At 40.8% G+C, this 25,589-nt stretch overlaps 1 protein-coding gene across 9 annotated transcripts in view; it reads left to right on the top strand.

Moving 5' to 3' along the window:
* BMPR1B (bone morphogenetic protein receptor type 1B) overlaps positions 1-25,589 on the top strand; it is a 238,690-nt gene that overhangs the window by 14,412 nt on the left and 198,689 nt on the right. Inside the window, exons 1-2 of one of the 9 annotated variants that reach the window (XM_040065505.2) lie at positions 5,707-5,784; positions 11,377-11,589. The exons of 7 other annotated variants lie outside the window; for them this stretch is intronic. The gene's annotated coding sequence lies outside the window, so the exon portion shown is untranslated. Of the gene's footprint in view, positions 1-5,706; positions 5,785-11,376; positions 11,590-25,589 lie in introns of those variants that run through there. One more of the 9 variants, XM_040065504.2, reaches the window with a different exon arrangement.

Raw genomic sequence — 25,589 nt, 5'->3', positions numbered from 1 at the left:
TTGTGATAAGCAGACAGACCTTAAGGAACCTGTTTCCTTTGGTGTTGTGTCTCGAGGCTTGGGTTCCCAATTTGTTGCTGCTCCGGCCTTTCTCATACAGGATCACTCACGGAGGCTGTATGCTCAGCCCAGCTGCCTGCTTTTCTGCTGCTTGTCACAGTGAGTATCTCTTAGCCCTCCAAGTCTATGTCAGATTTGGTTATAATTGGCCAATGGACTCAAAACTTACTGGAGAGGGTCTGGCAGACATGTTTATCCACAGATAAGTAAGTCTAAACATTGCCTTGGGAAAGTAGGCTGAAGCAGTCATTTTCTGTTGGAGTCGGGATGCAAAGCAAGTCCTCGTCTGGTGGTACAATGGCCAGCAGGGAGGGCATTTGCATGGAAGTCACGGTCACAATTCCGAGCCTTACGTAATTGGTATTTTGGAGTCATCTCTGGCAGCTTGCAGGGCTGCAGAGGCAGGTCCACAGAGTTTGCAAACTCTGAATGTAATGAAGAGACTGGAGCAGCAATGTGGGCATGGGGAGAGCACCAGGTAGCGTAGGCTCACCCTTCACATGTTCCAGAAAGCTTTTCCAATACTGAATGAATTGTCGTATGCAGGGACCTGAATGACACAGGTCTCAGGAAGTTTCTTGCCCTGAAACTGACTATGTTACGCATTAAAATTAATTCAGTGCTGAAGTCAGAATGCGTTGCTACAAACCTCTGCTCTGTGATGCCATTAAGCAAAAGACTGCTGTTTTGCAGACCGGGATGAATAAAGGCACATAATTAAAAATGTTCGTTCTTTAAAGCTAACACTTACTTCCTTAACACAAAAATAACAGTTGCTGTTTTGCTGACACTAATAGTCTTTGGTGTTCAGAAAAATTTCACATCTAAAGCCTAAAATACAAAATAGATTGCATATAAGACATATTTGTAAAGTAGCCACTTAAAAGTTTTTAAAAGTTTAAGTTATTCGAGACCTATTCCCCGAAGCTACAAACGTATTTGTTCATGCATAACTTCACTAAGGAGTACTTATGTGAATGAAATTATGCACTTACAGGTTTGTAAAATGAAGACTGTAATTAGCTCTAGGTTAATTCCCCTGCTTCCTAATTAAAAACACACAGGTCAATTAAGGATCAAAGGAGACATTACCTTTGTGATTATCTTCCTTGGCAGAAATAGCTGTTCTGATAAATATTTAAATTTCACTATAATCTGACCTTTTGTCCAATTTGTTTTCCCTTATCCTTGTCAATTTTTGGCCAGGGGAAAAGTGTTGTATTTAAAACAGACCATGAAAAGTTGAAATGCTGACTCTCATAGTTAGGGTACATCTATCTTTTAGGGGAAAAAATGGTGGGTGAAAGAGTATATATATTTGCCTTGGATTTGGTAGTGCGTACATGAGCTGGATCTGGCTACTTTATTTTCCTCTCCTACATAAACAAATGCAGCTTTATTTGTAACTAGATAGTTTAATACAGTTTCCTCCATGTGTCTGACAATTTGTCTCTTCCCCAATCAGGTGTCGATGGAATGGCATGCAGAGGTGTGCGTTTGGAGTGTGGGTCAGAGAGTATACCCGTACTTCGTGCTAAATCTTTGCTGGTCAGATTTGCTTCAGAGCCCGTTGGGTGTAGGCTCTGTATGTATGTGAGAAGATTTGGACAAGGCAAAAAAAAATACTTGCTTCCATGCCAGATGTATTGCAAAGTCAGGACAGTGTAGTGGAGATAAGGTTAATTAGCTATTTGCATTTGCTACTGAAGTTGGATGAATAGGGGTTTTTTTCCCTAACAGGGAATTTCTCTTCAGGCGTAACTATCTGGTAGTTTGTTAAAATGAGTAGAGCAAGACTTTTATAGCCTGCAGAAATACAATTAAGTGTGTGCAGGCATCATAGACTTCTTTTATTTGTAGGCAAGTCTTGTGGGGTCTTGTCCTACCAGAAAATCAAAGCAGAGAAACCCTTCAAGCTGAGGAGGGTTGCACTGCTTCAAGGACATGCCGTAGGACGAGTCTTTGTCATCTCTGTACCTCTGCTTCTGTCCAGTGAGTTGCAGTCACAGGTACTCCTTTTAAAATATTTTGAGACCCTGGGTCAAGAATGAGATCAAGTCCAAGCTGCTGCTGTTGATGGACAGAATAAAACTAAAGTTACTCAGGAGATTGTTTCGCCTTTCGTAGTTGAAAATATTAATGTAAATTGTCTTTTTCCTTTATTCACAACCATGCCTGGGTAGACATTCAGGGCTTCTGCGTTCAGTGCCTTGCAACTATTACGAAATTGAAGCTTTGAATCTGTGTTGTGCTTAGGATTTAAAATACCGTCATGCTTTCTTTCTGAATGATGGTAACAAGGGCTTAGTCTTAAGATTGCCTTTGTGATTTTTGCATTCAGTCTGTCAAGCTTGGTGGTTTTCACAGGACATCCATCACTCTGACATGAAGTGAACTTCTTGTGGTAGGAAACATTCATAGAATCCTAGAACCGTGGAATCATTAAGGTTGGAAAAGACCATCAAGATCATCAAATCCAGCGGTCAGTGTAGCACCACCACCATGTTCACCACTAAACCGTGTCCTCAGGTGCCATATCCACGTTGTTTGAACACTTCCAGGGATGGTGATTCTACCACTTCCCTGGGTAATCTGTTCCAATGCTTGACAAACTTTTCCATGAAAAAAAACCCCACCAAATTGATACCTAATCTAAACCAGTCCTGGTGCAACTTGAGACCATTTGCTCTCATCCTGTCTCTTGTCACCTGGCTACACCCTCCTGTCAGGGAGTTGTAGAGCAGTAGGGTGCTCCCTGAGCTGCCTCTTCTCCAGGCTAAACACCCCCAGCTCCCTCAGCCACTCCTCACAGCACTTGTGCTCCAGCCCCTTCCCCAGCTCCGCTGCCCTTCTCTGGACACTCCCCAGCCCCTCAAAGTCCTTCTTGTGAGGGGCCCAGAACTGGACACAACACTTGAAGTGCTGCCTCACCAGTGCCCAGAACCAGGGGGGCAATCCCAGCCCTGCTCCTGCTGGCCACACTATTGCTGATCCAGGCCGGGATGCCCTTGGCCTTCTTGGCCCCCTGGGCGTACTGATGGCTCACGTTCAGCTGCTGTTGACCAACACCCAGGTCCCTTTCTGCCAGGCAGCTTTCCAGCCACTTTGCCCCAGCCTGTAGCACTTCATGGGACGGTTGTTACCCAAAGGCAGGACTTGGTACTTGGCTTTGTTGAACCTCATACAGTTGGCCTTAGCCCAGTGTTCCAGCCTGTCCAGATGCCTCTGCAGAGCCTTCTTACCCTCCAGTAGATCAGTATTCCCACCCAGCTTGGTGCTGTGCACAAACGTCTTGGAGTGCACTTGATCCCTTTGCCCTGGTCATCGCTAGTCACTGGCCTCCAGCTGGATTTAACTGCTTTCACCACAATTGCATAGTGTTGTCCTGGAGGCAGCTCATGGCTTGAGTGTGTGCATTCCTCATTGGACAGAAAACTGCTTGGAAAACGAAACCTTTTCCCTTATCCCAATAGGGTCACTTAGGCTTTCTTTCCACAGGTATTAATCTTCTTTTTTGAGTTTGTCTTGTTGTGGACATAATAACTTTATTAGAGTGAAAAAGCCACAGCAGCATTTTCCTCCAGAATTCTGGTATTAATTGGAAGTGGATGGTAAACCTTGCGCGCCTGTCTCGGAGTTAAATATTCCCATAGGGCATGTGAGTTCTGCTTGCCAACAGCTCGTGAGCAACAATAGCATCACAGAGATACACATTTGTATTTTATGGAAGGGACAGGTTTGTGCTTTTCCTGACAGCCATCACAACAGCAGGCAGGTTGACATTTATGCCTTGGAAGAGGAGGAGGAGCACATTTTAAACCTGAAGCTAATTGACTTTTCTCTGATAAACACATATGACAACTGTTTAGGCTTGTCTCTATTCCTTGTCTTCCACAACTAGGTCAGAGCCATAGAAAATACACCTCAAAGTAATTGTTTACAATAGGGGTTATGCAGTATTGTTGGGCTTTCAATGTAGTAGGGATGTGCAGAAATCAGTAGCTTACTCCAATTAAACCTGAAAAAAAAATAAAAATGAAGATAATCTTTATAACTTTATAACTCAGAAATCCATTGCCAGGGAGTAATCAAACTTCTCTATAACTGAATTATGTAATCTTTTAAGACTGCTTTTGAAAAAAAAAATCTCTCCTGACAAGAACCAATGTGATCTTAATGATACACATGCCTGTGTTTTGAATGTGTGGGATTTTCTTATGACTTGCTGTTTTTAAGGTTTTGCAGAAAAAAAGTATATTTGAAAATTAGTTTAATTGAAGACTAGCATAACCCCAAAACCAAAGCAACACAAAGAATGGTTTCTAATCCTCCGGACTGTGAACTTTATTCTTATCTTTTAAGGCTTGAATCGTAAGCTGTTAGATTTTGCGTGTACAAAATGCCATTGCTTTTACTGAACTTGGCACTTAACTTGTGCATAAACGTTTTTCTAGCTTTCTGCAAAAGAGTAGATTTCTGCGCACTTTGTGCATAACTCAATTTTTCTGATTCACCTTACCAGTTCAGACAACGTGACTTGGAATGGTATGAACAAATGAGAGCCTGTCAAAAGGGTTTGATCTATTTTTATACTGTCCTTCTGCTCTCAAATGCAGTACATATATTTGAAATTATTAATTCCAATGTAATTTCTTTCCTTAGCAGAATTTCAGCTGTTTTGATGAACCATCCTTGGCATTTCTTCTCTCTTACTGCATATTTTATAAAAACTAAAACACTGTGACTCTGCTTGCCTAGATGGATATATTCTCACAGGTTTAATCATTGATGCTAAATCTTTTTAGAAGTCGGTGGGGGCTTTGCATGCAGGCAGGAGTTGTCTTACATGTATTTAAATGCCTTTTGAAATGCTTGATTGGGATTTTTTTTTTATGCCAGTCATACTTAAATGCTGGCCTTGGCTTGAGATGAAAAGTAAACTGTAAATACTCTGATGGGCCAAAAGCAGTCCTGTGAAGGATAAACTAATGGCATGAAAGATGAGCTAAGCCTTTAGAAGTGTTTTGCCATAAAATTAATCCTAAATGGGCAGTTGCTTTGGTAATAGTTGGAGTGTTTGAGGAGCTGCTGTGCCTAGCTTCTCTTTTTATTCATCTTGCTGAAAGATAGGGTCCTCAGCACTCCCAGCAGGTGGGAATGTGCCTGGTCTGCGTCAGTGCAAAGGCACCTGCCTTGTTTTGTCTTTTGCTCCAGCTGTGAGGTGACATAACCTCACTCCCTGTCCTCAAGCAATGTGAGGCAATCCTCTGGTGAAGTGTGGATTAGCCTAGCTGGCTAGCACAGCAGTGAACAATTGAAGATGCTATCTGCCTCAGAAATTAATTCCTTTTCTCTGTGACTCCAGAAAAAGGTATACGCACAAATGGTGCCTAAGAGATGTCAAGGCTAGAGATGGAGAGGTTTAGATTTTTTGTTTGTTTGTTTTTGGTGTGTGCAACTAATAGCCTAAAGAATATTTTTTTTTCTTTTTTTCAATTTGAAAATAGCAGAAGGCAGTACCTAAGAGGCAGAATAGTGAAGATCCAAACAGTCATGGTGACAGAGGTCCTGCAAAGTTCCCTCAGCAGGCTGACAGCAGTGGTATAACATGAAGAGCTCAGCAGGTGGTGTGTTACTGGTGCTGAGATCCCCAGTGGACTGAGCACATGGGAACTTCAGTACGCTGAAACAAGTCCTTAATGTTGTCTGAGGGTACAGCCAAAGGTGAGTGCTGTCAGTGCAACCCTGGGGAGAAAAAGCTTGGAAAATGTCAGGACTCTTCCTGCTTCTCACATTAGTCAAGGAGAGGAGGGACGGGCTACTTCAGACTGCAGCTGTCTGTGTTTTCTACAAATGGTTAGAGATACTAGTGAGCACTGGAAATGATTATAATAAAATCCATGAAGGGTGTGCACAGTGATTCCTGTGTTCATTCCTGGTGACGCCAACTCCGGTGTTGATCATTTGCTTTCTAACAGATGCCGATCCAGTTAACTGTTCTCTGTAGAACAAGAATGAGCTAAGAATGGACTAACCTGTGGATTTTCCTTTTGTGGAAACTGGAAATTATCACAGAAGAGTTGCCAGCAACTTCAAACTACATCTTAAACTGCATGCAGTCTGTGAACTGTGTCATCAGATAGGGAGGAGTTGTGGGGAATGAATAATAAATACATGTCAGCAGTGGAGAAAGATTTTGCCCAGAGCAGCTTTTTCTGAATCTCATCACCCCTTCCATATTTTCCCAGAGATGTCTAAGGTGAAGTGTCAGTCCAATACAGTAATTTCTTCATGATGTTTCTTTAGTAAAAGTCTTAGAGAAATTACTTTTTCAAGTCAGATTAAAAAAACCCCAAAAACAATGTAGCTAGTTTGAATATTTTACTGTGATTTGTTGCATAAATACTCCGAGAGAAGTAATTTAAATTGAAAGAAATCATGAAAAACAAATACGTCTTGCAAAATACATTTTAAAATAATTCCATTTAAGTATGAGACTATCTTGTTAAAGGTGTTTCAAGTTATAACTCTTTAATTGACTACTAAGAATTAAATAAATGGGCTGCCTATTTCATGAATGAAATAATGAATTGAGGGAAGCTATTATACTATTTCTGTAACAAATGGAAATGTTATTTCCATTTAGGTGACTTTATCTCCCCTCCTTCCTGTGGCATTTCGGGTCTCTTCCAGCTGCTAACCTCTTTGGTGCATCTCCCCGGTTCCTTTTCTCTCGGTGATATTCCTTCCTGAACAAAAGCAGCTGGTTTCTGTGCTTGTTGTCAAATAAGCCAGTCTCAAAATTTTCAGCTGCACTTATTCTTTAGAAGATACCCCTTTGTGTACTTTAAAGACTTGTGATGTGTTAGCTTAGCAGTATTCATGGCACTTAATGATAATAATTTCCCATCCGATGATAAATGCCTGTTTATAGCAGCTATTTTCCACATTCATTAAGCAAGAAAGGTTAATCAACAGAGTGATAAATGTAACTTCTGTTTTTGCTTGACTGTACCATATACAAAGATTACAATCCTGTTCATCAGTGAATGCATGACCGATGTGCTTTAGACTGCATAAAAATATTGTTTGTCAAACAATAGAATATTCTTCTTCCAGACAATCTTGCTGAAATTGTCTTGCAGACTCTGTTTTCACAGTGTTGTGGCTTGACTCCTTCTGTCCTTCCTGCTCCTGAGTGCATTAGGTTATCATTGTGAGGAATGCCTCCTAATTCCTGCTCACGTGAGGCTCGCTCGAAACCCGTCCTTGCACTGGAGAAGTGAGCCAGAATCTATTTTCCATCTCTCAGCATGGTAGAACTCACAACAGTCCCACTTATGCGTGTTGTTTGAGGCCAAAGGAATGATATGTAAAAATAGTATGTTCTGCCTCTTTCTGAGGACTTCAGAGAAGCCTCATTTTGTTGTAGCATTCTTCTGGTAGTTGGAAATGGAGATAATCCCCCGTGGCACAGATAACAGTCTTGTGGGCTTTATCTCAGTCATTTTCCTTTTCTAATTGAGATCTTGAGGCACCTGTGCTTCCTTTGGATCTGATTTTGAAAGAAGGGCTTGGGCTGGATCCCCAGTTGCATCTCTGAATGCTTTTTACTGAGTTTTTCCGATTAGATGCAGATTCTGTGACTACTGCATTTTGCTGATCAGCTGGCACTTGCAAAGCCTGTGAATTGCAGCCATGTAAACTTCTTTCATTCCTCGAGCCATAACATTTCTTAAGTAGTGTTACCATACTAGATAGAAACCATTCTGGAAATGGTTTCCATGGGTGTTGTTCTCTGTCTCATCTCAAATGATTTTTTTAAAGTGATTTTTTTTTTTTTTTTTCTCCCCAAGCCCTTACTTTTTCTTCTTGACTGAAAGGATTTAAAATTTCTTTTAAATGTGTGGTCATGGCATGTTCTTGAAGAAAATTTGCTCTCAAAATAGTCTTTCTCGAAACCATAGTGTACTTTCTGTAGGTGGTCATCAACATATGCTGTGGGCCAGCTGACTAACTGGCTAACAAAATTCATAAGTTTATTATTTATTGAATTAATTTTTTTCCACTCAGTTTTTTTTTTTTTTTTGTCTTTTTGTTTGGTTTTTTTTTTTTTTTTTTTTTTTTCTTCCCCCCCCCCCCCAAATGGTATTGCTTGGTCTTTTTGCAGCCTGGGTAACTTCAGACCTTACTTTTTACCTTACTTGCCAGATGTGTCGTTAAATGTGGGAATGTCTCATCAGAAATTAATTTTTAATTTGGGAGTTCTGACACAAAACCTATGAGGTGCTGACTTCTTACCGTCCCGCAGAGAAGGTGAACCTGGAGGGGACAGGCACTGGGAGAAACAGATAAATGGAGGCTTTTCACCATGAATATTTAACAGAACTCCCAGTTAGATTGATCTTCAGCAGGACTTGTTTATTCAGATTTAAGATCTGACTCTGCAGTAACCAGAAAGTTGCCCCTGTGCTCGGGAGCAGGCAGAAGGGGTACTTGATGAGACAGAGCTGCAGATGTTACGCTCATGAGTTACATGGAAGGAATTGCAATTGATGATAGGAAAGGTCTGAAAAGAAAGCAACAGCTGATTTTGGTCAGTTCAAAATGACCCTGCCAAAAGAGGCAAATGATATCACAAACTGGAAGGTCATTGTTTTTTTATAGACTTTTAAAATATGTTTTTATCCAAAAAATACGCTGAGAAACTTGAATGATGATGGATAAACCACTTTAAACTCATGGGAAACAAGCATCCTTAGCTATTCAGAAATCTTCAAAACTGCTGACAGGAAGGAGATCTGGCTTTATCTTAATGGCTATGATCAAATACCTCACTGTTACAGTCAGGTAAGATTTTCCAGTGTCCTACTCTGCTTGACCAAAAAGTCTGGAAATACAGAAATTACAAAAGCTGACTTGACTATTTCACTGACCTTGAGAGTGTGCAGTGTCAATTGCCTTGTTATTTTTTGTTAATCAGCTTTTCCCAGCTGTGGTTCTTAGATCATCAGCTATGGAGATGAATTGCAATAGAATCAACAGCGTAAGAAAAATTAAGGGTGGCTTTTTTTGTTTGTTTTGTTTTGTCTTTTTTTAGGATATGCAAATTTTTGTAACCGTGGGTGGTTTCCCATTTTAAAACCAAACAAAATTTAGAGTCTGAATAATTCTAGTCACTCTTCTTGATTATGACCCAGAAATTCTTGGAGTACATCCTCTTTAACACTTTCCCACAGGTGGATAGGAGATTTTGCATAAAAAGAACTTATTGGATAAAGCAGTTATTATTTTATTATTCCACAGATGCACCATTTTGTTCTCAGAAAATTAGCTCCCTCTTCTGCTTTTTCCTCTTTTATCCTGGGATATATGAAACTCCACCTTTTTCTTCCCTCATAGAGGATACAAAGAGAAAATGTGGGGGACAAGCTGGTGTTTTTAAAGAGCATCTGTTAAAATCGGACACTTTTTCCATTCCTTGTAGCAGTTACTGGTTTTGCATGCGCAGATTACTTTTATGAGGTGTTTTGATTACTTCAGGACATTGTTTCGAAACATTAATGTCATCTTTTATTTAATCTGGTATGTAGTCAACCATTGATCTCCCATTATGGATCCAGTTCTTCAGCTCTTGGGAATTTTTTTGTTCAAATTCTCCAATTTTTTGTGTTTCTGTCATATCAGGGGCTAGGTTGGTGCTGCTCAGTGGTTCTCAGGCTTTCTGACTGTGTTCCAGTATTTAACAGCATAGCCTGTGTACAAGTAGAGCTCACATGGGAAGATGTTTTTGTCCTCTCTACAGAGTTCAGTTTGGCTGTATTAAAGTCTGCTGAATTTTAGCTGCAAAACGCAGCAGTTTGTGGATTACAGTTAGTTGAAGTACAATTTCCACTCATCAGCTATAAAATAATTTTAATTTTCACTGGTTACACTGTGGTTCTGTAGTTTAGCTGTACAAATGACATTTACTTTAGATCATAACACTGTTAATTTTTGTGCGTGATTTTAAGTACAATGTTGACAGAATTCCTCTCTTTTCTCCTCTGTGAGGTGGATCAGGATGAGTGTTTAAAAACAGTCTGAAAGCAAGGAAAGAAGACAGATAATGAAAACCAGAGCAATTCCACTAGCAATTTTTATTTTTTATTTTGATAACTGCTTTTCCATTTCATTCACCGAACACTTACCTGGAATGCAGTAACGTATTCAAGGATTTTTTTTTGTTTTGTTTTGTTGTGGGGTGTTGTGTGCTGCTCCCTCTGTGTTTCCTTGCTGCAGCTGTGACTGGTCACTTTCAGTTGATGTCACCACATGCGTGGAAGAGCTCATCTGCTGTCTCACATCCCTGCAGTTTTTCCATGGGCAAGGTGCTTTTGCAAGGAGAAGGTTCAGGTGGCCCCTTTATGTGTGTGCAGTTTAACGCCTGCTAAATACGTCGAGTTTGACACAGGTGACACAGTTTTACTCCATCTCAGAGAGCAGAGGTTGCATTCAATTTAGCTGTGTCCGTGTCACTGATGGTTCCAGCTCGGTAACACCCTTTGTGTACAGTTCTCCTGCCTCGGAGATTCTAACCCTTCTAAAAATGATGGTTCCTCTAGTGGACTAGCTGTTGAGATAGGGTTATTGAGGATGTGAAATGGTATCTCAGACAACTGGAGTGTAGTCAAAGCTAACTGTATTCAAATGCTGGCTTTGCTCCCTTTCAGTGGACTCCAGCTGTTCCAGTGGCCGCTGCTTTTTATCGTTGTGCTGGACTACAGAGTATTAGTGTTGAGACTACAGATGCTTTTATCTTGTATAAGTTTTCAAAGACTTTCCCTGCTGGCAGTTTACATCGCTCAACCTAGTCTCTTTTATGCTTTCTAAATGTAATATACATGGCAGCCACTAGCTAGAGAATCATATGTAGCAGCTGGTTACACTCTGTATTTCTTTCAAGATCTTGTGCGAAACTTCAAAGTTTACATCAACTTACAGGGAAAAAAAAAAAAAAAAAAAAGCCTGAGTATCAAAGGGAGAAATGAGCAGAGTACTCAATAAATGTTGGTGCTGGTCTGAGTGCTTCCATGTTGCCTTGAACACAGCTCGCTTATTTCTTTAGAACATGCCCTGATATTTACATTACCTTTCTCTAATTTTACTATTTTTATGAACTGCCTTTAATCTACTGAAGGAAACTAAGATGTTTTTATGATGTCATTGGGTTCTCATTAGTCAAACTTGCTTGTTTTTTTAAATGGGATCATAATTTCATTTGGCAAGCAAAAACTTTATCTTACCACCCTTTTACCTTTCTCTCTGTTTGCAAAGCCCAGGAAAGTCTTTGTCTGAACGTTACGTTTCAAAGCAAAACAAGAAACCCGTAGACAAAATAATTCAACTCCCACTTGCAAAGTTGATCGGAATGGCTGAGCACTGTGTGTGTAATGCTCCTGGAGAGTCCTTGGCTCCTTCAGCCTTGCAAGTCTCCCACGAGACCAGAAGCAGCCACAGGTGAAAGCAGCCACAGGCTCAGCACAATGGGTGAGTCACAGCTCCACTCCTGGGTGGTTTGAGAACACTGGTGAGGAATATTTGGCTGAAATAAAAATGACATCTTCTGGTTTAAGGGCTACAGAGGAGAGCAACTTTGGAAATAATTACAATGATTTATGAGCTATTAGTTAATGTGGTTCACCCATGAATTTGGAATTAGCACTCCTCTGAAGTCTCAAGAAATTAAGTGAGTTGTAATTCATTTGAAGACAGATTACTAAGTATAATAGTTTAGCTAGGAGCTAAGACTTTCACACCTTAACTGCCAGTGAAGTCCTTTTTATTCTCTTTCTTTTCTAATAGGTTTTCTAATAGCCCATTCTGACAGGGAAAGCTGTGTCTGGGCCTGTTCACTTGATTTTCTTCTTTCCATGTGACGTACTGGTTATGAGCCCCAGTTAACTTTAATTCTCTAGCACTTCTCCCCTAGTCAGTTCTGGGAAATGGACCCTCCTGAAGACGGTTCTGTTTGTCCTATCCTAAGATGAAGGTGTTTTAAAACAGAGCAATGAATACTTGGGAGCCCAGGGTCCTTTTCTTTGAGATATCAAAATAATACAAGGGCTTGTAGGTGAACATATATAGGAGATAAATTGCACCTTTTTAAAAGGAAATATTTATTTGAGCTCTCTAAGAGTGCCTTTCCTCTTTATTTCATTGTTGTTATTACTATTTTTATTATTATTTAGGTATGGTTTGAGGTGCAGATGTTAAAATACGCCTTTTTTAAAGTTTATGGACCCCAACATCAAAATAAGCTTTTGAAATAAATTCTTCTTCTCTTCCTACTTAGAAGCTGACTGCACCAGCAGAAGCTACCTAGGGGAGGGAGCTCCCTGTGCTCTGGGCTATTGTCTGAGCCTTTCCTGGCAGCAGATCAGTGAGACTTCCTGAGTCACTTTCCAGTTCTCTGCCTTTTCATCTCTTACACAATTCCTTTTGTAGAGGTAGCAAGTTTCTTCCTCTGAAGGCTGGATGCCTGCTTTCTGTTTCTCCTGTATGGAGGGTGTTTTCTGATGGTTTTTGTGAAGTTGTCAGGACATTTGTTTTCAATTCCAACCTGTACATCGTCACAACTGCCTCATGCTCAGGGCTTGGCGCTGCCGTAGCGCTCAGTGACTTGTGATTTGTAGTGACACTGAGTTGTGGGCAAAGCCCAGCTGGCAGCTCAGCCTCACACAGTCACTCACTCGCCAGACTGGGAGAAATTGGAAGGGCAAAACTGAGGAAGTGTGGGTTGCAGTAGGGGCAGTTTACCAGATAAAGGAAAAGCTGCACTGCTAAGCGAGGAATTTGTGCACTGTGGGCAGGTGGGTGTTCTGCCTGCTCCAGGAATTCAGAGCTTCACATGTAACAGGAAAACGAAATGCCATCACTCCAGACATCCCCTTTTTCTTCTTCTTCCCCCACCTTTTACTGCTGACCATGATGCTGTATGGTATGGAACATCCATTAGGGTCAGCTATCCCAGCTGTGTCCCTTCCCAGCCTTTTCTGCAGCACCATCCTGCATGCTGGCATGGCAGTGTGAGGAACAGAAAAGGCCTCAACATCAGTAAGCTCTGCTGAGCAATAGTGAAATCATCTCTCTGTTATTAACACTGTTTTCACCACAAATCCAACTCGCAGCATCTCATGAGGAGTTACTAACTCTGTCACAGCCAAAACCAGTATGTGTTTTCTCATCAGTAGGGTGGGAATATGTATTGGGCAGGTGGTGGGCTACTTAGTAGATAAGAGCAAGGACTCGCAAAATGAAAATGTGATCTGTTTTTCAAAAGCTGGTGTCCTCAGTACAGAGCCAAATCAGATTATTTGTGCCGTGATGTGTTTTCTCCTTTGCCTTCCCCCCGCCCCAGCAAGGTTAATTGCTCTGTCTGTACGTGGGTCCACATTATTGAAATTCCGAAGTTAGCAGTATGGGACTGGTGTTACGTGGTGTGGCAGTGACCCCTGACCATTGGAGTGGCTGTAGTGATGTTTTACAGCTTTTCCCTCCTGGCCAGTCAGTATTTTCCTCTAATTATAATCAGGAGCATGGGTCAGGAGCACCTTTCTTGAGATAAGGGGGCTCCTATGCTCGATGCTACTGAGGACAATTAAATGGTGCAACCTCTAAATACTTTAAAAGGTTCCTCCTGTTAAATTGTTATGAGTTGTTTCCATCTAGACAGGTCATTTGCCTCAGCAGGTTCAGAATTCTGGACACCTGACTTGTCACACCATGTATTTGCTTCCCTTTGCAACCCTCAGCTGCAGGGTCCAGCTTGCAAACTTTTGAGCATCCCTAAGGAGTGTGCCATCTGGTCCAACCCTCCCTGCTCAGGGAGGATAATCCCAGAGCATGTGGCACACGATTGCATCCAGATGGTTCTTGAATATCTCCATTGAGGGAAACTCTAAAACCTTGCCGGGCAATCTGCTCCACTGCTCTGTCACTGATGTTTAAAAACTCCTCATCTTTCTTGGTACTCCTACCAAAAAAAAAAAGTATTAACGTGTTATGGACTACTGTGATTAATGTTGAATATTTTGGGCAATGATGGTGGTGGGGGAGGATTCTTTCCCATGTTTTGCTTTGCCAGCCTTCTCTACTGTATTGCTGGAGCAGAGGAGATGCCCAGGTAGGCTTATTCCACTTGGAAAGTAAACGAGAGAGAGGCATGAGCAGAGAGCCAGGCATGGGTTGGTGAAGAAAGGTTTTTGGGAATAGTATTGTGGGGTTTGTAGTAGTGTGGTACTCCCAGCGTGTAATTCTGGTGTTGTGCACGTTTAGTTATGAAGACTGAGATGCCTCTCACAGAAAAGTGGCAGGTGGAGAGGGATTTCAGTGGGAAGTTGAGATGTAGTCTTTCTTTTCCCACAGTTTAAGTGTTTTTTCCACCCTCATATGGCATTACATTGTTTTTTTACCATCATTTTTTATTCCCTTCTAATACATCATTTTGAAGATTAAATCATAAGATTCTGGTGAGGCATCTTCCATCATATTTTCCTGTAGTGAACTGTAGAACAAATTATCCTGTAGTGAAGTAAAAGCTGAAATGAATGGCAGTAACTGTGTCTGAACCCAGCCTTGATTCACCATACCTGCTGTTACCCAAGTAAATGCATTATTCATAATTTACATGATACTTTCCTGAAGGCAATATACTTGAAAGAAACGTGTGCAATATAATGTCTCATTATTCCAGAGCTCTGAAAATGTCCTTTTATAATTCTCCTTAGCAGTACAGTTTATGTGATGTGGAAACTATTTTCTGACACGTGTGCCTAAGCAGTGAGCTCTTTGTTAGATCCAATTAGAATTTCTCCCTTGATACAGTGTGAGGCTCTAAACCAGTGTTATGCTTGGCCATGGACAAAATTAATCCAGTCAGCTGGGACTCCCTGCATCAACCTTCTGCGATCTCATGGTATGGAACCACTGATATGTGCTTTTCACATTCAGCAAATCCAAGATTCAGTGCAAGAGGCAGCAGCCACTCCACTTTCCTGGCGTAGCAAATGGTGTGTCAGCACATTTAAAAATTATTACATTAATATGAGCTACTGTACAATAACACTTTCCCCCACAGAGTGGTGTAACTCCTCTCCCACTGGTGAAGAGGGTTTCTCATTTATATTTTTTAATTTTTTTTTTGCGAGTGTGATAAACATGGTGCTTTGTTCATGAAGATAGTTAAATTGTATTTAAGAAAACCTGATATATTTTGTGTTTCTTCTGCACTGTAAATTGTGAAAAAAGGCCCAAACCTCAAATGTTTTGTCGATTGCCAATTATTTTGTTTGTTTTAGCGAGTGTTTGGTTTAGCTAAGTGTTACAAAGGATTGTTTGAGAAACTTAGCTTTAGGTTGTGTGTTAAGCGCTTCCATCGATTTCAGATGGAGTAAAATACTTTCAAGTGTCACAGATTGTTTTTTCCCCATGGAGCTCCTATACTAAAATCTCTGAATGGAGAGTTAGTTGCTGTTGATGATTTGCTAAAGCAAGAGTGGTAAATGTGATTTCTGGATTAAATCTAATCCAAATTTATGGTTCTTTCTGAGAGCTTGTATGAAGGCCAGTATTGTTTTGACTGGTTTTGATGCACCGAAATCTCTGTGAGCATCGAAACGACTCAACAGTTATTTGTGACATCTAAATGCTTTTAAACTGGACCTTTGCTTTTGCTGATGAACTGTGCTCTTCAGGCATTGTAGGTCCATGTTCCTCTGTGGCTGGAAGTGATGTGCTTCTCTTGGTGTTCTACTCAGCCTGACCCTTCTTGGTGTTCAGTGGCTTCTGCCAGTGCCTACCCAGGCTGGAGAGCCCTTTTTTACCTTGTTGATACTTCAGACCACTGCTGTGGAGTGAGGTTAGGTCCTGTCCTGTACTTGTCATGTCTTTGGGTTGAAAAGTGTTTAATCTCAAACTGCTTTTGTTCCAAAATCAGTGTGTGTAGGAAAGCTGAACCAAAGCTCATTCCCTGGGAAATAACCCATCGTAGAGTTGTTCCTCTTTGCTTCTAGTAGCTCCCAGAAGGAGCCACATGCTCTTCTACATCATATATAGGAAGCATGACCCCTACCTTGAAGGTAACTCTAAAAAAGCCCCAAATGCCACATACTAATTGTGATACAACAATTTATGAAATGCAGATAGACAGACACGTACTTAAATCATCTGGACAGCTAAGAGAGCGTTGGATTCTTGAAATATTTCTTCATGTATGAACAGTTGCAGATACTCTTCAGGTTTCCATCTTTTACAGTTAAGTGAGGATCTTAGAAAAAGAACATAACACATTTAGTTATCTATGTGTTAAGTGCAATTTATTGTAATTATTAGCTTAGTTTTAAGTGAGAATTTGAGGGCTAGCAAATCTTAAGTTAGCTCTGCAGCCACAGAGTGATGCAACCAAACTGTATCCTGGATGTATTTTGCATTATCTGGAGGAATTCAGCTGCAGAACAAGTTTTAGATTGCCCTGAGAAAAAGGAGTAAGTAGATGACTAAGAGTTTTACTGATATTAACAAATATTCCTGAGTGTAACTGGTATATGCAGGTTGGAAGTTGCAACTGATCAAGCAGATGCTAATTTATGTATCATGGGTTGTGCCTTTTTGTACATAAATGTTGATATCTTCTTTCTCAAGATGAATTGAATTGCACAGTGTTGTGGCAAATATGCCCATTTTATGAAACCTTTATGGTAACTTACTTCTTTTGAGATTATAAAAGATAGTTTCTTTTACTGTCAACTAAACAATATATTTTTATATACCTTAAAGTATAAAAAAGTCTTGAAAGCCATTATTTGAGTTTAAATGATTTTAACAAAACATTTTTTTTGCTAGACTTAAGTATTAATTTTTTATGAATCCATATTTTAGTATCATGTCACAGGAAATGGAAACTCACCAAGCAACATAATTTTTAGCCCTCTATCTGTTCCTAAATAGAAACTTTTATGAATCTCTGGAATGAAGGTAAAGTGGCATGGGCATCACTAAAGAATGTCATAATAATTCCTATTTTAAATAACCCTACCTGTTACAACTTTGTCGCTTGAAAGACCTGTTCATAAATAACACTGTGTTATTGGGAGAAATGCTTTGTCAGCTTTTTATTTTCCTGTACTAGATTTACATCTTCCAATTGGGGGAAAAAAAAAAAAAAATATGTCCTATCTTGATTATTGCCTGGTCACACTCTGCTGCCTTGCTGCAAGTTATTAACCTATTATTTTTTTCTCAAGTCATGTTGTTCTCTTGACTCTCTTGCTTCATTCATGCCCCTGCCAAGCCCCATCCGTTGCACATCCTGTAAAGCTTAGTGTGCTTACAGGTTTGCATGGGATATGGACAGTCTGTTCACTTTCCTCCCTCGTGCATGGCATCACCTTCTGTATAATAACTGTCTCTAAACCCAGTCCTGATAAAGCTTTTGGATCATTGTTAGCAGCTTTGAAAAATCATGCACATTGGCCATGTTACTACGTAGGCAGGGTGACTCTTTGAATATAATAAATGAAATATTTTGGGAATTGTCTTAAAGGTGTGCTTAGGAGAGGAAAAACAGGAAGGCATGCACGTCTTGGGAAGGAAGCTAGAAAGCACAATTCTTTAGGCATCATCTGCATAGTGTTGCACTTGAAGAGTCTTCGTGCAGGCAGAGGAGCATAAGCCCCTCCTTTTGGTAGGCTTGTAGGGAGGAGGGAGATGATGTTTCACATGAACCTTTCACTGCATTCACAATGTGCTTGACTCACTGTGTTGGACCTCACTTGTGACAGTGGTAAGGTGGTGGAGGTACTGGCAACAGATCTCCTGAAGAAAGGACCTACATCCAAGAGGAGGAGCATGGAGTCGTGAAATCAGAGTGTTCAAACTGGTCTGTTTGGGACTTACGGGAATAGCCAGGGTATTTGGAATGGATGGAATTCCCCTCAAGTAGTATATAAATTTACTGGCTGGTTAGCACCACTTTCTTCCCTTTTTCCTTTTTCTTGGGAAAAGCAAACACGCACTGGGAAAGTTAACGAGAAACCATTTGAAGGCCTTATTCTTCCAAAGAGGAAGGGAAGAATTAATAAATTTTTTGCTTTCTTTCACATTGATTTCCTTGATGTTTCATGTTCAGGAAAGAGTGCATTCCATAATACCTGCTTGAGCCCTGGTTGAGAATTAGCCTTCAACTTTCCACTCCTGGACATGTGTTTTTCCTTCAGTGTAACATGTTTAGCTTCATGCCATAACCCAGCCCAGCTCTGCTCAGGCAAGATGTTGTGTTCATGTTGGTGTTAAGCATCAGGCACCAGTTTACCTGGACAGTAAATATGCCGGTTTAGCTGTCCTGTAATGCTGCTCCACAGAGCCACTGGCACTTGTCAGACATGTTGTGCCTAAAGGATGATGCCTGAGGACTTTCCACGTGAAGTCAGTTAAATGAGTGTAATAGGGATCTTGCACACATCCTTGTGCAAGGACAGAACTTCGCAATCTTTGAAGTTTTCTGTTGTCTTTATTCTCTCTCTTCACATTTTGTGTTTTCTTGATCTCCTTTAAAAAAAAATAAATTAAACCTTGGGATTTTTTCCCCCCTGTCTTAATTGTTTTGACCCTCATGTTCTTTTATCTTGTTCATCCACTGACCATGTGTCCTTCCTAAAGTAGATTATTCCTAATGCTTGTCTCATTTCACGCCTGATGTTTGTTGGAGATGAATATACAGCTATTAGAAACTTCAAGTATGGAAGCACTTTCTCCCGCTTTGAGTATTGATCTGTAATTTCAGAAGTTTTTGTTTGGTTTTTTTTTTTAACTCTAGACATTATAGAGTTTTAAAAAAGAAGTCCAGTAAACCGTATCAGAGATACAGTATTTATGAGAACTGTATATTGAAAGATGCCTTTAAAAATCTGTTGTTTAAATTGCTTTTCCTTTTGGGGCAACTGCAAAAGTACTTAATAAGCTGGTTTTGAACAAGAGCTGGAAGGAAGTAAAAGAATTGCAAGTATTTTCTTACTTTCCATTTGCTATGAAGACAGTTTGTTGCTTTTCCAAGTCTGCTTTCAGTTCTGTTTAGTCCAAAATGGAGCCCAAGAAGTTTTCTATTGAAAGGGAAATTTTCTATGCTAATATGAAAAATTATTTACATCTTGTTTATCTATGCCAAGGACTGTTGTGCATATCCTAGCTATTTAAAACATCAGTGATATCAAAAACATCCCTAGAGCAGTTCAAGGCTGCACTTAAAACCATGCCAGTATTTTTGAGGACTGCAAATGGGGCATGTTTAGGAGAAGAAACCAAGGACACATTGGGTTGGTATCAGCTGTCAGGAACAGTAAGAAATATTTGAGTAACTTCCAAAAATGAAAAGCAGAGGGAAAAACAGGCAGAACTGTCTTGATTAAAACAGGTTGAGATGTGTATCAAACTGGGATATTGAGTATATTGAGGCTGGAAAGATTTTTCACTTTCTACTTATTTAAGGGATGTGCTCCTAGCCTTGTGGTCCAGGCAGGTTTTATGGAGCCTGGTCATAGATTCTAAATGCACCCTGGCCCTGACTTATGGACCAAGCTGTCCAAACCCAACCAGCTGGGCCAGGTGGGGAGTGCTGGTGGAGACAGAATCTGCCCCATGCTGACATGAGTCAAAGCTGACTGCAGAGGGATTGCTCAGCACCTGTGGAGATCAACCTGTCATCTTTAGAAGTGCCCAAATTTCACTTCAGGGGCCCAGTTTGAACACTGGGTTGGGTTATAAACCCAACAACCCAACTTGGGTTTATAAGTTCTGTTATAGTTGATTTTTTTTTGTGATGGGGAAGGTAGCTCAGTTTGGTTTGATTTTCTTTTTAGTTCAAGGGTTTTGTGTGGCCAGATATTCTAGTGCTGTCTTCCTTGCTTGAAGGAAGCAGCTTGCACCACAGGCAGACAAATTTGAGTCCTCTTTTGAGGTGATGGGGGGAGAGGCTTTTATTCCTGTTTGTTTCGTTCAGCTTAGTCATTCATTGGGACCTAACAAAACTCAGCACTGGATTCCAGTCAAAAGACTCTAAGAATTGTATGTCTGAATTCCTTTGGAATTTTTAATATTTGGGTGTCTGGTATTTAGATTTTGGCCTTCATATCCTGTTAATTTCAGTGGGGTTCAAATTCCCTGTAAGGAGGAATGTAAGTTCTTTGCAGATTTGCATGTAATCAGGAAGAAATGGTATCATTAAAATTCCAAATTCAGCAAATGGGAAACTTGAATCAACTGTCAGGTTCCTAGTCTGAGCAACCAGCTGTGGAAGTTCAAGCACAGCGAGCCAATTTTTTCTGGTGTCTTTTGTATTTTGCCACTTGTAGAGGGGTCATTCTCCCACCATTTGTTTTGCAGGGCCAGTTTTGCTCAATAATTTTTCACTGTTGGATGGTTGTTGTGGGAGGGCTTTTTTGTATTCTTTGAGAGAGGCTCTCCACTTCTGTAGCAGCCTGGAAGTTCTCTTCTGCCACTGGTTTGTAGCCAGTTTTCTGGAGCGGGAATGGCCAGACTTTCACGTGCTGTTCCTGACGTACAGTGACATTTCCACTTTCCTGTCTCTGCTGGTCACAAAGCTCCTGGTACTTTTTCACATAATTTTCCTTTGAGATGTCTGAATTATGTTGGCAGGCCACAGTTAATCTGTAAGCAATGAGTATGGTCAACAAGATATTTTCCCTCCATGAACTTTTCCAGTTGATAAATAGGTTCATTTCCTGGTGCTTCCATGCACATAACCTTCCATTTTATGCTACATGCTTACATATCTCAAAGTTATCCATTAAATTCTGTGTGATATTAGAAATGGTCCTTCTGTGTGTTGATTGTATCTCTTGACTTTGCATTAGAAGCTGTTTTTAATAGGATTTTTCTTGCATTGTTTTTTGGTTTTTTTTTTTGTTTTTTGTTTTTCCTTGCTAAGTTCACTGGTAAAAGTAATAAAGAAGATGACTTTCTGAACAAATGTTTCTGGAGGTACACTAATAATCTCCACATGGCACATGTTTTCCCTTTTTAAAGCTCTGTGAGCTACCCAGTCCGTTCACACTGCTAATATGTACTTCAAGTCTCCCCTCTGAGTTCACTAAAGAATTCCTTATGTCATGCGTAAGCTTTGTTGAAGGCTAGATAAATGATGTCTATAAGAGATGCTCACATTTTAGAAAAGAAAGAAGTTAGTCACACATTCTTCTCTCTCTCTCTCTCTTTTTTTTTTTTTTTTTTTTAAATGCAGATACATTTATTCCTGTTTACTTCAATTTCTTCAACATTTTTTATCCCCCTCTGAGTAATTGTGCTAAAGCCATGCATTCTTCTGGGATCAGAATAACTGGACTTTCTTTGCCCAGACTGCATTTTTTCTTTCTCATGTTATGGGTATTATATTTGTTATTTTCCAATCAGATGACACCACCCTCAGCATCAGAGACCTATTAAAATATATCCTTTCACACCTCCTGCTTCATGGGCTGGTGTTTCCAGAGCTCTGGAATGTAAATTATCTAGTCCTAACTTCAGTATATTAAATTCTATTGAATTTTGCTGTCACATTGGCTACATTTATTTACATGTCCTTTAACTAATTTCAGAGAAGAAAATGTAATTTTTTTTTTTTGCTTTATAAGTTTGTAAATTAAAACCACATATTTGGTAATTCACATTCTCCAGAAATCTTGAAAGCAGCCTGGTAAACCTTCTTTAAAACTGCTTGTAGAATTCACTGGCCTGTTAATTTTATCCCAGAAGCCATAAAAAGCACAAGCCAACTGACAGTCAAAGTAATGTACATTTCCCAGAAATTCAAAATTGTGGGGTGAAGAGTCATTTGGCACAAGAACGGCCATTTTCCTTCACGGCTTTCAACTAACTTTTGACTTTTGTTTAATCTGTCGCTTTTTGACGTTCCTTTAGTCTAGAAGGGAGAAAATGGATGCCTTGAAATCTTGCATGTGGAATTTTTCCTTTCATGTGTCTGATGTTCCATCCCATCAAAAATCTTACTGTCCTTCCAGATTCCTCTCTACCCCTCACATATTGCATCTCTGTGCTTCTATCTGTGTTTTGCTGTCATCTCCTTTATAGTCTTTCCAGCTTCCCGCAGAGTCTTCCAGTCCTTGTCTGACTTCCCAAGCTGCCTTTTTGTGCCATTCCTCAGTATTTTAGAAGTGGCTGCTTTACATAGTCAACCATCTGTGGTTTTAATTTTTCTCCTGAAAATCTGTCTTTTCCACAGGTAATCTGGTGGATGTAAATTAAAAAAAACCCAAACCCTTCTACATTGTACCTACTCATTCTATTAAACTCATTCTATTAAACAGTGTTTGTTCTTTGTCACGCAGGAACTGTGTCTGCCTGTACATATCAATACATTTATTCTCATCTTTTCCTTCAGGACCTGTGAATTGGTGCAGTTTCTGCTTTTCATGGCCTGGTGTTCTGGAGTCCCTGTTCAGTTTCTGGTAGTGCGTCATGTTACGTAGTGGGATTGGGAGTAGCAGAAAATGTGGAGTGTTATTGGTAAAGCAGCTGTCAAGCTGTGGATGTGAAGGAGTTGAGCATTCCAGTTTTGTATGGAGAGAGCCTTTGGTGTAAAAGGAGGAAATTGTGCATTAGGCATTCAGGAGGTCCCTGCCAGTGCTGCTTTCCTACGAAAAGCCACGGTCAGCCATCGCCTTGTCCAGAAATGTCCTCTTCAGGGTTATTCACGTTACTGGCAGCATTGATTGGAGCACTTTCTAAGTGTCAGCACCCAGTTTATGGCTGGCTCTCTTTCATGGGTGGACACAATGTGATTGAACACGTCCTTTTCGTTGCGAGACCACCCAGCTGCAACTCGGAGGGAGAGCCGTGGTCCTTGAGCATGTTTTTATATGCTGTATTGATATGTATTGGCTGCGAGAGTATCTGGTTACACTTTTGAGCACTCCCTAGCTGTTCCCTAATTGCTCCTGTTTTGCTCGTGGTTGTTAATGTGTAATCGTACTCGTATTATTTGAGCTGCCGGGAGCCTGTGCTCGGCGTTAAACGCGCAGCTGGTACAGCTGTGGCTGCTTCACCCCGCCACTGTGGAAGCTGCAGCCTCGCCGAGGAGCGGGCTTGCCAGAGCGCTGGCCTGTACAGCGGGTGGCTTTCATGGAGAGGCTGTGGAAAACCCTGCAGCACAGGGCTGCTCTAGCACAGCTCCCCGAGGTGTGAGTGCACTGCAGAGACCCTCTAATTCCCTCCTTGGCTGGGCGAGCGCTGTTTCTAATAAGGTTCAGGGAAAAGGTTTAGCAGGTGTAGAATGGAGTTACAATGCTCTGCATTGACTTTGGGGCTGTCCTTTGTGTTAACAGCTGTTTTCTGGTCTCCCTGTCATGCCCCCTTTTCCCCCCACCCCAAAGCAAGCATGCACTGGTTTAGAAAGCTCTGGTTGCCAATGGGGGGAAACTCACTCTGCAAGTTGTAAGAAACACCGAGAACTGGGTCTTTGCCTCCTGTAAATGGAGAGTTCATCATCTGACCTGGTATTGCTGCAACAAATTGGGCAGAAGTTACTGGGATGGGGCCAAACTCTTCTAGATGCACTCCTGCAATCTTCTTGCAGTGTGGCAAATTGCGTCATTACCGTATGTATCCTTTACATAAATGTACACTCTAAGTGCACCCAGCATGCTGTGTATATGGAGTGATAGTGTGTGTGCTAGACATTTAGTTTAATAAGAAATTGTTTGGGAAAAAAATAAGCAAGAAGGAAAACCAGGTCAGGATAATTCATTCCAGTGCAGGGTTGCTGCAGGACAGCTCTTAAACTGGAAGAAATCTGGCTTGGGTCCTTGCAGAGCCAGCTGTGGGGGTTTGGTCCACATAACAATAACTCAGGAGCTGCCAAAACTGTGAGTTCTGATTGGAGTACAGAAGTCTGTATTTCTACACCACCCCTCTCCCCTAGCAGGGTAGGTGGTGGCTGGGGAACTTTCAGAAGAAACTGGAATTGCAGAGGAAGGACAAATCTGTGTAGGATGGCAGGGTCTTTTGAGAAGTCGTTCTGATCAGCTGTATTTCTCCTCATATTGAGAGCTGACAGTACCAACATGCAAACTGCCTTTCAAAGCTGTGTAGGAGTTGTGGCCTAGACTCTGAAATCCCAAGCCTACTGTGGATCGCCAGTATTGGTTTGCCATAACAGGTTTTAGATTTACCGCTTTAGGCAGGTTATTTGCTTGGGGAGACTTCGGTTACTAAGCAAATTTTAAAAGAAGAACTAGCAGCTTTCTTCTAGTAAAGCTAGAGGGTTAAATTCTTCCTATAAGGTGGGCGATGTGATCATTAAAAAGAAATATTAGGCCAATAAAATCTGTCCACAGAGTATACTTGACGTCAGTTTTTTTCTAGAGATGTCTTTAGGTTTGTAAGTCTTTGTAAGCCAGAGTGAACTCCAAACCAAAGACCTGATCTGCCAGGGCACTTCTGTGGAGTCCCTGTTCCACAAGATCTTCCTGAGTTTTTGAGCTTATGTGTTTTGTGTGATGTATTGTCTTTCAGTGCTTAAATTGTGACTCAAGACGCTTCTTACTTCTGTGCTCTGAATATGAGCGCTACCTGACTTCTTGTTGCCTGTGAGATTGCTCTGCTCTACTTCAGAGTATTTACCCATGATGAGCACAAGTCTTGGATGTGACAATCTTTCCATTCTGTTCCGTCTTTTTCTCAGGAAAAGAATTTCACTGCAGTCATAAAAGTACACTGTTCCATTTTGCGGATACAAAGCACAGAAGCTTGCTTCTTTTATAGTGTTTTTTAATTCCAGAAAGCATGCTTACAACGTGAACCTTTTCATAGCAACAGCATGGCTTCTGTTTTCTCTATATTAAAAAAACCCAAATTATTTAAAAGCGTATGTGCGGTTTCTGTGGAAAGCTCTATCCTGTGTGTTAAAACACTGACTCCTCAGCTATGTGGCTCAGTTTCTTCTTCTTAGTTTGAAGGAACATGGTAACATAGCATAAAAATTCTTGTTGTTCATAAAGGAAAGAACAGCATGTTTACTAGATACGGAAAATTCCAAATGGAACATGTACAGAGGCAAAATACCATTTGGAGATTTGAGACGACTTTTTATGATTCTGACTTTTTTGTCGCAGAGCACATGACAACATCACCAGTACTTTCTTTTCCAGTGCATTATGGTAACTCATACTGAGAGAAGTCATGCAGGTAGAGGAGCACAAATTATTTACTTCTCTTCAATGCTTTCCTGAGAGACCAGAAGACAGTGCCGTGTAGGGTTGAAAACTTTCTAGCTCTAACATACTTCATAGTTGCAGGTAACGTCTGTTTCTGAGTTACTGTTTGTGCTCAAGGGAGAAGCCAGTTCTTTTCCTTTCTCCGTCTTTTAATAGCCCAGGGACTCTTGTTCCAGGTGACGACTGGCACTGGTTAGGGGCAGCAGCAGCATCAGCCAGCCTGTGCTGATATTCACTGCCTGACTG

The sequence above is a fragment of the Hirundo rustica genome, chromosome 5 (assembly GCF_015227805.2).
Source record: "Hirundo rustica isolate bHirRus1 chromosome 5, bHirRus1.pri.v3, whole genome shotgun sequence".
NCBI lineage: Eukaryota > Metazoa > Chordata > Aves > Passeriformes > Hirundinidae > Hirundo > Hirundo rustica.
The sequence above is the reverse complement of the archived record's forward strand: the minus strand, read 5'-3'. Positions and strand labels throughout refer to the sequence as shown.